Source organism: Symphalangus syndactylus, chromosome 6 (assembly GCF_028878055.3).
Source record: "Symphalangus syndactylus isolate Jambi chromosome 6, NHGRI_mSymSyn1-v2.1_pri, whole genome shotgun sequence".
Lineage (NCBI taxonomy): Eukaryota > Metazoa > Chordata > Mammalia > Primates > Hylobatidae > Symphalangus > Symphalangus syndactylus.
The window spans coordinates 61,688,831-61,704,930 of NC_072428.2; the positions used below are offsets into that span (position 1 = coordinate 61,688,831).

Below are 16,100 nucleotides of genomic sequence, written 5' to 3' on the forward strand. Positions count from 1 at the left end.
ATATTTTTAGTGTTCCTCTCTGAAATGCATAATACATATTAATTTTCAGTGAATAATTTTTAGTACTGGAAACCATACCTGATCTGGTGGTTTCTTCTTCACTCCATGCAGTGAGAATCAATAGATTGATGTGGTGAGACAGTCACCTGGGGTGATCTAAAATGAAAAAGGCATTTTAAAATTAGGAAAAGAAACTTGCAACCTTCAATAATAATGGCCTCATTATAGGATGTTTTTCAGTCATTCAGCAACATTTACTGTGTATCCACTGTGTACTGGGCACAGTTTTACGTGGAGATGCAAAAGAAAGAGTAGAGAGAATCTAGCTTAATGCTGATAAATACTTGTGAAATAAATGAATAGTAAATGAAAACAGAAAAAAATCATTTTTCTGGATGACTAGTTTATAAATTATTTGGGAAGGAAAGATCTCATATATTTGATACATGTATTTATGTAATCATTCAAAAATATTTTAATTTGTATCACTTTTTATATGCTGAGCAGAGAGACATACTACTTCTGAGCTTAAAGCTTTGGTTTCAAGGTGCATATACACTGGGGATGCATAAAGAAACTAAAATTTCTGAGATCTCACTGTGTTCAGTGTTTGCCTTTATGAGGCTTATTGGGGTAATCACTTTTGTCTCTCAGAAATATCTTATTTCAACATGGTTATTTACATGGCAACTAGGATTAAGGTAATGAACACCATTTATAGTAGTGTCAAACTCAAGCCTGCTACTGATATCAATTTCCTTTGACCATGACCCGAGGGTAGTTACTACACAACTCACCAAAGGCTATAGGCAAACTAAAGATATGGATGGCAAATGGATAAAGAAGATCAATAAAAATGATATAGGCCAATGAAACAAGACTTCATGTTTTATTTCTCATTATTGGATTTACAGTTAGAAAGTGTTTGGCACACAGTCAGTACTTAATAAAAGCAAGCTAAATTAATAAGTGAGGCTTGCCAGGAAGATGTTACTCAAATATCCATATCAAATATGCACCCAAATAATAGAAATGCTCAGCATCATCTTTGAATTATCTATGATTACAATCTTTATTTAAAATAAATAATGGCATTGTATTTATAATTGGAAGAAAACATTATTTTGCCAGCTATAGCCATAGCAGTTTTAAATACACACAGAAACTTCTTAAATAGAGGTCCCTTGTTTTAATGTAATTTGATGTAGTTTTTCAAGTTTTTAATTGATGTTTTTTAAAGATGAACTGCTTTCTATAAGAGAAAAAGAAGAATTTGGAGATCCCAGATACTCTGAAACGTAGAAGGGATAAGATGAGGAAAGGAGAACAGAGGAGGAAGAAGAGGAAAGAAGGAATCAATGAAATGGATGGCCATTCCCAAAGACTTCCAAATTTTCAGTAACATAGACAAAATTCATGTATAATGTGATATGGACATACTTTTGTATATATTGGAAAAAGGAATGCATTTCAGATGGAATTTACACAGCTTGGAAGAATATAAACTCCCTAGGTAATTAACACACATTTTAAGAAGAGCTATTTAAATTTCACATGCCATGAAATTCAGAGAAGTATTCAAAAAATTTCATATAAAGATCTTGAAGAACTTAAATACCACAATATTATTTATGCAATATAAAATATAAATATTAATCTCAGTGTGGTAGGCTGAATAACCACTCCCCACCTCCAAGATGTGTACCTTCCAATCTCTGGAACCTGTGAATGTTCCCACACATGGCAAAAGGGACTGTACAGATGTGACTAAATTAAGGATCTTGAGATGGAGACATTGTTCTGGATTATCTGGGGAGGACCAAATATAACCAGAAAGGTCCTTATAAGTAACAGATGGAGCAAGAGGGGCCATCACAGAGAGATTTGAATATGCTATGCTGCTGGTTTTGAGATGATAGAAGGGACCATATAAGCAAAGGATGCAGGGGCCTGTAGAAATTGAAAAAGGCCAGGAAACAAATTCTCCCCTAAAGACTCTAAATTTATGCTAAATTGTTAGACCAACAATAAGCAACTAATACACTAAGTAAAATATTGATTAACTAGGAATCAGATTTGGATTGTGACTATCAGAAGTTTTCAACACATGGTCAAATAATAAGAAAACAATCAGATTGTTTAGGTATATGGAGAGGGAGAGGATACACACCACTGAAGTGAAGCCCTTAATATGGTAAATTTTATTTTATGTAAAATTTTATATTATGCAAATTATATCAAAAAAATCAATAAATCACCTGTGAATAAAGATTGCACCATAATAAGCAAGTTTTATTTTAATCTATTGTTTGAACCATTTCAGTGCAACACTAATCTATTTTCTTCTGTTTTCCGAAAATATGATGATGATGATAATCATAACAATTTTGAAGACAATAACCATGTTGCTTTTTGTCCATTCTGAATCTTTTAGAGTCTATTCCTAACGTAAAGAAATATAATACATTAAAGAAAAAAAAACTTTCTAATTATAATACCCACCATTCAATTACTTGATTCTGACCCACTATGGAGTCTGATCCATTCCCTAACATTATTCCTTACTTCTTTTTGACCGCCTTGTTTTTTTACTGATTTCTATCCAACTTACCCTCAGCCCCAGATTCTTTTTGTCAACCTGATTCTACTCTGAATACCGCTTTCACCTCTTCCCCAGAGTGACTCTGTGATCTGCCTTTCAAGAGGGACCTAGTGCCTGGACTTGGTTTTCCTCTACACTGAGATACAACTAGACAGTCCACCCACAAATCCAGAGCAGATAATGGAAAGTATCTTTCTCTACATCATCATCATCATCAGGATATTGGTCAATATCAAAATAGAAAGAAAAATAGAATTATGAAAAAGTAAGTAGGTCAAGATAGTGCCTGTAAGGAAGGCTTTTTTTGTGGTGGAACCTTGAAGACCGTAAGGAGCTTGGTACATATGATGGGGAGACACGAGCTCAGATGTGGAGAGAGCAAATGAAGATGGTCCAGAAAATCCAGCTCCATCTTACTATAGCCCACAGCTAATAGTATTGTTCTAGAGATTAGAGAAGATGGGAGACAAAAATAAAACCTGATTGAGCTTAGCAGTTTTCAGTTAACAATATTGAACACTGTATCAATAAAATATTACTCCAAGCATCCATCACAAAGATCACAATGAAAAAAAGAGATTTGAGTGTTCAGTAAGATCTGCTCTGAAGATTTTTATAACATTCACTTCTTGGATTCACATTTAAGAGGACTGTGTCAACAGAAATCTTAGGAATATATTTTATATTTTATGAAGTAGCACTTTTATTTTTAAGCTGATATTTAGTGACTGTGATGGGCCAAGAATTGTGATAATGACTTTCTGTGTGTCATATAGTCATCATAACAAATGCAAAATTTGGTACTATCTTTTTTATTTTATAAACTACAAAACTAAAGATCAAAGAAATTAAATAACTTTACCCGATTGGTAAACATTGATACAGATTCAATTTTATGTCTGTCCTACTATAAACTTGTGCTTTAAACCCTTTGGGGATATAACATCTTTTTATATACAAATAGTGTAGCATGTTGCCACTACTAAAGCCAAAATTTCAGCTTTAAAAAAAGATCATTTGGGTCTTCTATAAAACGTAGATAATGTTATTCACAAGGCAAAGTGTCTTTGTGCTATATTTATTGCCTTTTTCTCTCATTTGAGGATATATGCCTGATAGAAAATAACTGAATTTTCTCATAGAGAGAGCTCTTTCCTTCTTTCAGCATTTTGCCACTATTGCAAAAAGATTGTCCCAATTTCAAAGGATAGCTGCAACGACTAATGGCAAATAAGTAATGGAAGCTTTTATCAGTGACTCAGTAAGTTATCAAAACTTAAAATATATAGAAAAGTGTCACTCTGGAAAACAGAATTATTTAAAGCCACTCCTAATATTTCAGCTTGGCTGCAGACTAGTAAAGTGATGCCAGAAATTAACAAAACACATCAGGTTCAGAGACCTATAATTAATCTTGTCAGTGGATGTGGCAGGACAGATTCCTATTTAAACTTGCATCTTGATGAGACTTCTCCCTCATTTACTGTATCAGTACGGAACTCACTAGGGACTCAAGGGATCTAAATCCATCACAGTGGTTTTATAGTCCAGTTCATGCTCGTTGCATGCCCTGACTTGTGCTTCGTGGAAGTAAATATTTAACTAACTGTGACCGTGGTGTTGTTGAAAAAGCGGCAGCTTTTAGTGCATTTTTTATACACACTGTTGAAGAACAAATATAAAATTAAAAAGTCTCTGTCCAAGACTTGAGATAGAATTAATGGTCAGGGGGAAAACGCAATCTGTGCTTAGTTCCTGTAATTGAATTATATTACAAAGCTTTCTAAATATAGGTACGCATCATAGTCTGTAATGGTTAGAGTGAAATGTGAAGGATCATAAGCAATAATTCTATCATTAAATTTTAATGTGGAAGCACAACTTAGATAAGAAAGCATGCTCCTAAACCTTATAATACTAGAGAAGGCAAATTATTTTGAAACCTGGGACATGAGTTAAATTATTATCTTTTGGTACCACTTAAAACAGGCAAAATAATTGTAGTTATGAGAAAAATGAAGATCTCTTAGTAAACAAATAGGTAAATTATAGAGTTTTATTTTGATCAGACTTATTTCTTGTTATTTAATTTGCTCTAGAAAAACATTTAAAAAGAAAAAGACTAAAGGAATGGAGTTAATTGTTAGTTTTGCTCATATGCTTTCTATTTGCCATTGTTCTTACTTTTTAAGTTTCTGTTGTTAACCAATGAAGCATGGCATGACACTAGGTTGTAATATGACATGCCCTTTATTCATTTATTTAATTAACATTACAATAAAGTTAATAAAATAGAGAAGTGTTTCTATTATCAGAATAGCAAAAACGACAAAAGAACAGTTTAAATTCTCAAATTTAAGTCCAAGTAATTTGTAATCTGCATAGTGTCAGAGAGGTAGAGTATGATCTATTCTGCGATGTGCATTAGAATAGTGGAGAGCAAAACAGAAATAAATATATATATTATATGCATAGCAGGTAAAAGTCTAGGACTTACTGGATGCAGTTACAGTGACTTCTTGATATTCTATGTAGGAACCTCCTTGATTTAATGTGAGTCAGTGTAATTTTAGATAACTGCTATTCTTTGGGCCCATTTTAAGCCAGTTGCCTTGAATTGGCACCAAACATTAATTTAGTTTGTATTTTATTCAATATGAATACTATATTATATGCTTATTTTGTCTATTTGTTGATTATTTGTCTTCGCTATGATGGAGGTTTTATGGAAAATAATAATTGTCTCTCTTTCAGCCTTTTTACACAAAGACTTTTGAAGATTGATTTACTTTGATGGTTTGTGAGGACCCAAAGACCATCTGATGTCTAACATGCAGACATCAGACCGTAATTGTTTTTCTCTAGGTGCTTCAATCCAGGTTTGTCAAGGGTTCAGACCCATGGGGATAAAGGAAGTAGTAATCATTTATCATCATAAAGGTTTGAGAAGTTTTCCCAGAGCAGCCGTATTCACAATTTTATGTATTTTCTCATGCAAAGTTACTCTGGAATCTGTTTCTTTCTCTACTTTGTTTCTTTGTAATGTTTTGTTCACTTGCTAATGTTTACTCTACTAATACCGAATTTCTTCCACTTTCTAGAATGCATCCCATGCTTCACTGTCTCTGGTCCTTCAGTCCATCTGTCTGAAATAGTCTTTTCCTTCCATCCCACTGCTGTGTTCAGCTGGTGCGCTTTTACTCATCCTTAAGGTCAGTCCAGTGTCACTTCTTTTGAGAAATCTTTTTCTGACTCTCTGAATCTAGGTTTTGTGTCTCTGTTATACGACCTCATATTATCACTGATGTTCCCATCACAAGGTTTACCATTCCCATCACCACCTCGATTTTAATTATTTGACTGACAGCTTCCAATGGAGAAGAAGCTCCCTGAAGGTCTAGTCCATGACATGCTTATTCATCTTTCTGTCTCCACATATTTATTAGGTCCCTAATATATGCATAAATATACATATATATTATATATAAACATATGTATATGTATAGTGGTAAATAATTTGGACCTTATCTAGTGATGAGTAGAAATATCACTACATCATGAAAATATATGATCACTAATATTCTCTGAAAAACCAGAAAATGCCAAATTCTTTAACATACTTTGTTTATAAAGAAAAGAAAGATTCAAAATATGAAAACAACTTTCCATTTAATATACTCTCGGGATATCTCTTTCAGGTCTGGGTCCTGATATGCCAAATTTTTGTCATCTAGAGAACTCAGATATGCAGTTCAGCCCTTCACTGATCACACTGAATTCATAGGTGAGCTAATCTTTAGGCTTTTATGATACTTGCTCTGTGGTATGAGTGCTGGAGGATGTTACAACTTTTCACTAAAAGGAGATAAGACCACGATTAGAATGATCTGCAATGCTATTAGCAAGATTATAACATGCATTTTACCATATTATAATGTTGTATGATCCAATATTTTTCTAGGTGATTATTTTCTCACAGTTACTTATTTAATTATTCTATAAAACACCCTTCTACCACTACTACAATTTTGTTTTATGCTTCTCAAGATTTGTATACCTTTCTGAGGCACTCAGCAAGGTGTGCCTCATGAGATGCTGTTAGTCTGTGTTGCTGTGTAACTCTAAGTTCCTCGGTATCTTCTACTTTTGAAAAACATCTGGGGGACAAACATGCCCTTGTGTCACATATCCACCTCATGCTGGTTTCTGTAATGCCTGAGATCTGAATCACAATGTCACCCAACTAAATTATTACAGGGATTAGATCTAAAGTGGCAGGTACAATATAAGACATATGAATTGATATATATAAATTATGATATAGAGACTAGGCACATGAGCCAAGGTTTTTGGATTTGATTACCACCAAGGTGTTGATATTTCAACTTTTTATATCACTCCTATCTGTGACTGGTGTCTGAAAGCAAAGGATTCTAATGTGATTTAATCAATCAATAAGCTGTGATTAAGCTGTGATTGAGCTTCTTTGATGAGGAAGGCATCCTGCTGGTCTCTGAGACAGCCATCACTGTGGGAGGAACCCTGAATGGGGGAGAAACCACAACTTTTAAATGGCTACTAAGTACCACCCATTGTGAGAACTTCTTCGACATACATTATTGAGACAAGTCCAAGAGGTAGGGATTACTACTGCAGTTTTACACATGTGGAAACCGAGGTTCAAGTTAAGTTTTAGAGCAACCAGGGAAGGCATTTGGAGTTAAAATCCAGTTATGTCCAAAGCCCAGGCAGCCAAGGAACAATAGTGCTGCTGAAGCTATAATTAGGAGCAGGTTACATACACCTTTTCTCTGTATTGCAATCACTTAGGGAGACTAGGAAGAGGCAGATGATAATGACAGATGCTTCCCCAGGAAACATAAAAATTTATTATTCTTTTATATAATTCATGGACTCTCTGAAACTCACCCACAGATGGCTGGATCTCAGAGTAAGGACTCACAACCTACAAGGCAGAAACCCAGTCTCATTAATTTTTGTTTCCCATTTGGTGCCTAGGATCTCTGCAAGGCACAGACTTGGGTCAACAATATAAAGATTGTTGAATAGAAAAAAGAAATTAATGAATGAAAGACTAAATAAAGTATTTCTTCACTCCTCATTGTTAAGACAAATTATGCCTATTCAGGTGTTTGTCTTATTATATATCACTGACTCTCATGATCTAAAATTCATTGATTATCTCCTAAATGCCACGTTCTTGTTAGTCTATATGCATTATTTAATTTAATCCTTATCATAGCTTTCAGTCATATAAATCTTATAGTCAACATTAGAATACTGCCTGATACAGAGTGGGAAAAATTAAGTTATAGAAAAAAGACAATATGTGTTCAGTAATACTAGCATTTATTATACACTTATATGTAATACACAAATTTAAATGCCTTACATATATTATCCTAGCTTAATCCTCACAACCCTATGAAGCATGTGTTCATACTAATTTTCTTTACTAAAGATATAGTTGAGATTTAGAGCAAATAAAATGTTTTGTCCATTGTCAAAAAGCTATTAAGTAACAGAACCAAGATTTGAATCTGGTGATTTCTGACCTTAAATCTCATGGAACGTGAGACACAGAGAGAAAATAACATGTCTAGAGCCACACAGCTACTAGGTCAAAGTAGGGAGATTATGCCCACTGTTCTTTTCACTACAACATTTTCGTTCTACATTCCATCATTGTTATGGACTAAATATTTTACCCCTGCCAAAATAAAATTCATATGTTGAAATTTGAGTCTCCAATGTGATGATACTAGGTGGAGGGGCCTTTTGAAGGTAATTAGATCGGGAGGGTGGAGGCTCAAGAATAGAATTAGTGCTCTTATAAGGTGAAACACAAGAGCTTGCTTTCTCTTTCTCTCTGCTTCCTACCATGTCTTCTTTTTGTGAGGCTACAAAAAGAAGACAGCTCTCTATAAACCAGGAAATGAGCCTTCACCAGACACCAGATCTCCTAGCATAGTGTCTTGGACTTCACTGTCTTTAGAACTGTGAGAACAAATGTCTGTTGTTTCAGCCCTGTCTACAGTAATTTCTTATAGCAGCTGAAATGAACCAAAACAATCCTTTAACATTATAAAACTGATAGGCATCACTTTCCCGCTAGCCCTGATTTATAATGTGTTAGCACTAAAGTTGTGGTCTCTGTAGGTCAAGAAAAGACAGAGACTAACTTGACCTACAAAACTTAGGAGTTTCATTAACCTTCTGATGCTCCCAACATTTTTGGAATAGAGACATCAAATATACTGCAAATGCTTAAACTTGACCTAAAGCCTATTTAGGCTAGAGAACTTCCCATATTTCTCCGTTTTCATCTCAATTTGTTTCTGTACTGAAACTACAGCAATTACATTCCATAATAACCAGTCAAAAGAATTATCAAAAGAGGCAAAATATACCTCTTGGCACTTTATTTTATGAGATTTGATTAATTATAACACTATCTATTAGAATATATGTAAAAAGTAAAGTAGAGGATCCTCTTTAAAGACTTTCCTCCCCATCTAATTCGGAATAAATACTAACTTCTCTTAGAAGCAAAATTTATTCAAAGTCCTGTGCTAACATTCTTAAATATCTGCTAGCCATAATAAAGAAATCAATGTACTTTATGTAAGAACATAAAGTACATTGCTCCCACAATTTAGCCTAAATATTTGCCCTGGCATGCTTAATACTGGTCCAAGCAAGCATTAGGTCATATAGCCTGTTCCTCTTCTTTATTTGAAGGTGTTTTTACCTATCTCAGCATTCCACAATTTACTTCCTCCTTCCTTTGTTCTCTTCTGCCTTTGCCTCTTTTAAAAAGTTCTAAGTTGATAGCCAATCAGGACAAATACAGGATGTGAGGTCCCATTCCAGTCAATGGAAACTGGACACAGCAATAGGGTGGATGTATCAGGTTACAAATGACCCTGTCTTCTTTGTTCGGTGTACTCTCGTGGCAAAACTGCTGGCGAGTGTACCCTTTCTGCAGAAAGTAAAAAAATTGCCTTGCTGAGGAAATTAAATTTAGGTCCAAGTGCTATTTCTTTATGGCACCAGGGAATAAACATTTCTAACAATGTAGAATTTGAAGCTATTTCTAGGCTTCTGACATTATAATACCTAATTATATGCTTTAAGTCCATAAGTGCTTTCCCCATACATTAATTACAAAGTTACATACACTCCCCTTGACAAATAAAAGTAAATTTTAAACTACAGGAAAATATAAAGTGTGGGTTTTTACATCAAAAAGACAAGTATTTACATCTTGTCTTCATTCATTAATAGTTGTGAAAACTTAGGCAACTTATCTGTCTAATCTAAATCACAGTTACATCCCCAGTAAAACAGAGATAGTAGGATAGGTTTCTTATAGTTATAGATACTAATGTAAGATAATATAAATAAAGCACTGGGAATAGTTCCTGCATATAAAAAAATACATATTAATTTTATTAAATAAGCATCTTATATTCTTCCTAAGACTTAGACTTGCTTGCTATGTGGTAGTCTCAGATCTCTCTCTCTCTCTAATTCTTTTCCTACCTATTTCTACCTATCTATTTATCCATTCAGCCATGTATCCTTTTATCTAAATTAGTCTCATTTAGTCTTCATCCTGATATTTCATTGTTATCCCCATTTCATGAAAGAGAAAACTAAAGCTCAGAGAGGTTAAGTAATTTGTACAAAATCACACATTTAGTAAAACTGAATGTCCTTGCATATATCTTTTTCTGTCTTTGACTACTATGATCATAAAGGAATCATAGACAGTTGCATTATGAACAGAAAATAAAATATGCACAATGGCCTTGCCCCTGATGCTACTTAAAGCTTCTGTAGCAGGCCTTATGCGAAGAATACGGAGCTCAAAATTTGAGCTAAGTTTAAATCCTGGGTAACTATGGTCAATTAAATCACTTGACCTCTCAGAGACCCATTTTTGTCTCACCTACCAAATGGGAATAAAATAATATAGGGACTCTTGCTAGATTCATATCTTTTCTGATAAAGAACCTTCTTCATACAGTATTTAAATGGCCTAAGTGCTGTAAAGAGATGGCTTTGTACTCCAGGTGAAATGCCTACTGCAGGACTATGTATTTTGGGTTATCAAAAATCCCTGTAAGCAGCAAGCATTCAATAGATGTTTGTTGATTAGTTTAATAAAACATTTGGTAACAATTTACAGAGTAACAGGTATATACGTAGATTTGGATCTTTAAAGCTCAAAGTCTATTACATATGCGGCTCCTGCCTGGCAATGAATTTTTCTTTCACTACCCTGCAGTCCCAGGTCCAATACTTTGTTCATTTAACCCTATTTAGCCAAATGCTGTCTCGTTCATTAGGTTATGTGGAGGAACTATTATGGTCAATTTGTGTAGCTTGGCAACAGCTAAAATTACAATGGAGATTCCATAATCACTACTATTTAAGTTTATGAACATTTTTTTAGAAAGTAACACAAAGTGAGTTTCATAAGAATTTAAGCGAGTTTGATTAGCATTATAAATTATGTTTTTGTGACTTTTTCAGTGTTTTTCCACTTCAGTGCAAATGTGATTGAGAAGGCGGCTGTCATCTCTTATCATGCAACAGACAAAAATTGTTATTGTTATTAACTTTATGAATTTATCGAATTATTAGTTGTAAGTTCCAAATGCATTTTTAAAAAGAAGGACTGAAGTATACAGAATAGGAAATATAGCTTTATGAATTATCTTGCAGTTTACATTTCTACTGACAATTCTAATCATTTGTTTAAATACAAAACCTTGCTTTTATTGAACAAGTTAGGGCTTAGTTAAGAAACTCAAATAAAATTTCCTTAGTTCCTTTTCATTTCACATTATCATGCCATCTGTCACTAAAGTACACAAATTATCTGCTTCACTCACTTTCTATATTCAATGTCCACTGGCTTCCTAAATCTGCATTTCACTGTTTCCTCCTCCTCCTCCACTACCTCTGAGGGAGGGCCTAAGGAAGGGCCCTGTCATCTGCACAGTTATTCCAGGTTCCTACTCAGTCTCCCATCTGTCTTCAGCCTTTCTCATTCCTGACCTAACATGACCGGTGATTCATAAAATCCCATCCTGGGCATGTGCCTTCTGAAACGTTGATAGAATTCAGGTTGGTCCTTCTGTAGCTCCTGGATACAGGCTGGTTGTAAGCCTCACGGTTTTTATCCTCTGCAGATGACCGTTGAACCTGCCGAAGCTTCAACTTCTGAAGCCTCACCCCGATGGGGGCAGCTACGCCCCTACTCTATCCTCAGAAAGAGTATGAACTATCTTCAATATCTTTTCCACACCACCCCATTTCTCTTGCTAAACATGTCTGACGCTTGCATAGCTCATTAATAATGCTCTTTTGCTGTATGGCATAGCATGCAACAATGTGGCAGCAAATACATGTTTTCATTTCCTATCACGTGCATTGTTTTGTGATAGTTTTGCACATGCTGTTGCCTTTCTTAGAATGATCATTTACCTGTCTCTAGCCTAGAAAATATCAGCTCATCCTTCGAAGCCCATTTTCTATATGAATCTTTCCTTCATGCAACTCTCCTGCTCCTTAACACAAGAAGTTGGCAGCTCCATCCTCTGCACTTTATAGCACTTTGATTTTAAGAATATCTCTCATCTAAAACTCATGTGTATTTGAGTTGGATATGTATGTTCCTGTCTCCCTGACAAGACGACAAATTCCCTGAGGGAAGGAATCATGATATGCTCATTTCTATATCTCTAAGGCATGCCACAGTGTTTGCACGTAAGTACGACACAATAAAAATCTTGTTTGAATTTTTGAATTCCTATTTAAATGATGTCCTTTCTTGAAAATGAAACATATGGAAGAGATGTTGGAATTGGAAGTGATACACAGCGATGGGAGAGAAACTAGCACTTGGTGTCCTGTCCTAAATTAATAATGTTCAAGTCAAAAATCTGAAACAAGATACTAGTCATGAATGCGACAAGTGGTTCACATTGTGCTACGACATATTAAGAAGCAAGGGAGGAAAACAATCATTTACTAAGCACTTAGTATATACCAGCCAGCATGATAGGCATTTTAATAGTCTTAACTTATTTAATGTACACGACCTCGTGAGTGTTATATAATTCCTATGGCATTGTCAGGAGTTGTCGTTCAGTGAAATGAAGTGGTTTGCCTGCAACGTCATTGCTGGGAATTTCGGAGCTAAGCTTTCAAACCAAGTTTGTGCACGTCAAGAATTAAACTTTTTCACTTACGAATGCCCATTTCAAAGTCACATACATAGTAGGAACTCGATGGGTGTTGACAATAATAGTTTCAGTAATGAACATTTCCAACCTTTACTGAGTGCTTATTTTGAGTCAGGGACTCCGCTGAGCACCAGGGACATAGAGGTGAATTAGACACACCTTTAAAGGCTTTCAAATGTATTTGAATTGAATTGAACTTAAAGCTTAGTCTATTCAACCTTAAAGTAATTCTGTGGTTTATCAAACAAACAGAAAGTGCTTAGTTTTGTTTGGCTTTGTTTTGCTTCTGTGACTAAATGAGGAAGGGGAAGAGTCTCTTTATCAGTGTAGAGGCCAGAGGCTCTCTTCCATGCCAGGCGAGTGACTTCTATAATTACCAAAGGAGCTGAAGACACCAGTTCCTTCCAATTAGCTTCTGTTACTGAGTGCTTCTGACTGCTTGCCTGACAGCCACAAGCAGATGGAGGGAGAGGAGTGCACACAAGATTTCTTTGCATTTCCTAGTTCACAGATTAAAGGCACTGTCAAGAGCAAGTCGGAGTTGAGGAATTGATTTATTTGGCGCTGCCTGTGTGGGGAAGGGCTGCTTCTGAGTCATTACAAACAAGGCTGAGGAAATTTAATATTATGTTCTACCTCTTGGTACACAAACTAAACATTCCTCTTTTTTTTTTTTTTCTTTTCGGATACATTTACCCTGAGAGTCTCACTACCCAAAAATATGACTATGTCCAGCTTCTTTAAATCCCAGCCCTTAACAACTTTAGTGGTAGCTACTGAAACTGTGATGACCCTCGCTCAAGCTTGCTGGGGGCTGTAGATGAAGAGTGAGAGTGAGTGGCCATTAGACAAGGTAGAGAAGACCCTGGAGAAACCGATCTAGGCCAAAGAGAAAGCAGCCTAGGTTACCAGGCCCAAAGGAACATCATTATAATAACATCCTTCACAATCATAGAAATACAGTCATAGCAACCACTCAAACAGCATCTTCCTGTGCTAGGCCTTTCTAGAGCTTTATGTGTTTGTAGGTGTTCATTTTAATATTCACTACATTTCTATGAGGTAAGGACTATTCTGTTCACTTAACAAGTGAAGAAACCAAGAAACAGAAAGGTTAAGTTAAGTTGCTAAAGAATAAGGAGCTTGTAAATAGAGGGATTGGATAGTGAAATCTAGCCCAGCTTGTGTTGGTTTAAAAGCCAAAAAGATTTGCAAGAGACATGATACCACAGTGACAGAGTCTAGATAAAATATCAGGAAAGTGCTGTGTATTCATGTAAATGTATGTGTGGATGGTTATAAATACATGCATATATATCCACACATATGTATATAGGGGTGTATGTGTGTATGTATGTGTGTGTGTGTGTGTGTGTGTGTGTGTGTATAGAAAGAGCTAGACTGTGCAAATGTCCTCATCAAAATTTCTTCCTGGATTAGCATCCATTGATGATTCTTTACTAATCTAGTCTTTACTATGACAATGCAAAAAGTTAATTTTCTAACTTATATACTCCTTCCACCTTAACCAGTGGGCACTTAGCATTTTATTATAATCCTTCTCTTTCATTGATTGACGTATTAATTTATGTATTATTCAGTATGGCCAAATTAATTCCTATTTTTTTTCAATGGTTTATAATTCTATACTGTACTTAAATATTTTGGTGTTCAAACTGTCCCAGGTTTGGGCAGTGGAAGTCCCATCAAGCTAACTTCTGTGTTCTTATGACATGCTTCTATTACTTTCTGAAGTATTTCCAAACTTTCTAGCATAAGAAGGTATTCCAGGCTCATCTTGTACCTACCCTGCCTAGTCCTGAAGTCAGCCTCTTCTTTCAGGTCTCTGCTTCATGATAGTACGAAATAGTGTTAAGTACAAAGATTTGGGAGTGAGGTTTACTCATTACTGTCAGAGTATCTTTGATTCTTGGCCCTGTCAGCAAATGGAGCTAGAAAACACATGCAGGAGTATGTATATAAATACATCCAATTATACATACACACATACAAATGCATTCACAAATGTACAATGCACAGAAACAGGCATACACACATATACACAAATACATATCTTAGAAATCATGAATTCACACTGATGCCTCAAATTCCAATCCATCACCCAAAAAAGGTTTTGTTAGTTTGTTTTTTTGCCTCCTATCATTCTATGTCTGTATTATATGTCTATCACGGTAAAACCCTGGTTCCCATTAATATTTGCATATTAATTCATTGGCTTGATCCTATAACACACCTAAAATGCTTTCAGGTTGCTTTGACTGTACCACTACCAAAAAAATTAAACAAAATCCCAAACTTCCTAAAAAGAATTTGGTGTTTGTTGACGTTTCTTCCTCATATTCACACTGCCCATAACTGAGGATATATAGTCAAATACTATGAAAATATTACCTTGGATTAAACCTTCTTTTTATTTCTTCCTGTGTTTCCCTTCAATTTAGTTTTATGTTATTTCCTTCCAATTCTTACCAATTTTATTTTTGAATATCTAGAACATTAATATATTTTCAAAGGTCAAAACTATACAAAAAAGGACACAAAAAATTATGACTTTCTTCTTATCCCTTTCATCCCATTTGCTGCCTACCTTATCCCTTATAAATAAGCAGTTCCCATTGTTTTCTGGCTTATCATTCTTGTGTTACTTTTTGCACACATAGTCAGATATGTTTATGTTTTCTTATTTTTACCTCTTTCTTATGCAGAATGTAGGATGTTATATATGCTTTTTTGTACTTGTTTTCACTTATCTCTTGGAAATCATATTAGTTCAGACATATTTCTCATTCTTTTGAATAACTACATAGTACTCAATTGTGTATACATACCATAGTTTATTTAACCAATCCCCTATGATTAAATATTTTGATGGCCTCCAATATTTTGCAAATATAAACAATGATGTAATAAATAAATTTGTGCATATGCGACTTCACATTTTTGGTGGTGTATTTTTAGTGTAAATCCCTACAAATGAGTGTTTTGGGTCAAAAGGTAAATACATATGTACAACCTTTATGGGGGTTATACTATTTTACTTTCTCACCAGCAATGTATGAGAGTGCCTATTTTCCCACAGCCTAACCAATGGACTGTATTATAAAGTTTTTCAATTTTTGGCAATCTACAACATGATAATTAGTTCCTTGCTGTAGTATTAATTTGCATTTCTCCTGTCATGCAGAAACAGTAAAGTT

The 16,100-nt window shown here is 34.9% G+C and overlaps 1 protein-coding gene across 1 annotated transcript in view; it reads right to left on the bottom strand.

Moving 5' to 3' along the window:
* TENM4 (teneurin transmembrane protein 4) overlaps positions 1-16,100 on the bottom strand; it is a 3,069,169-nt gene that overhangs the window by 2,323,987 nt on the left and 729,082 nt on the right. Inside the window, exon 3 of the mRNA XM_063641401.1 lies at positions 79-156. The gene's annotated coding sequence lies outside the window, so the exon portion shown is untranslated. The remainder of the gene's footprint in view (positions 1-78; positions 157-16,100) is intronic.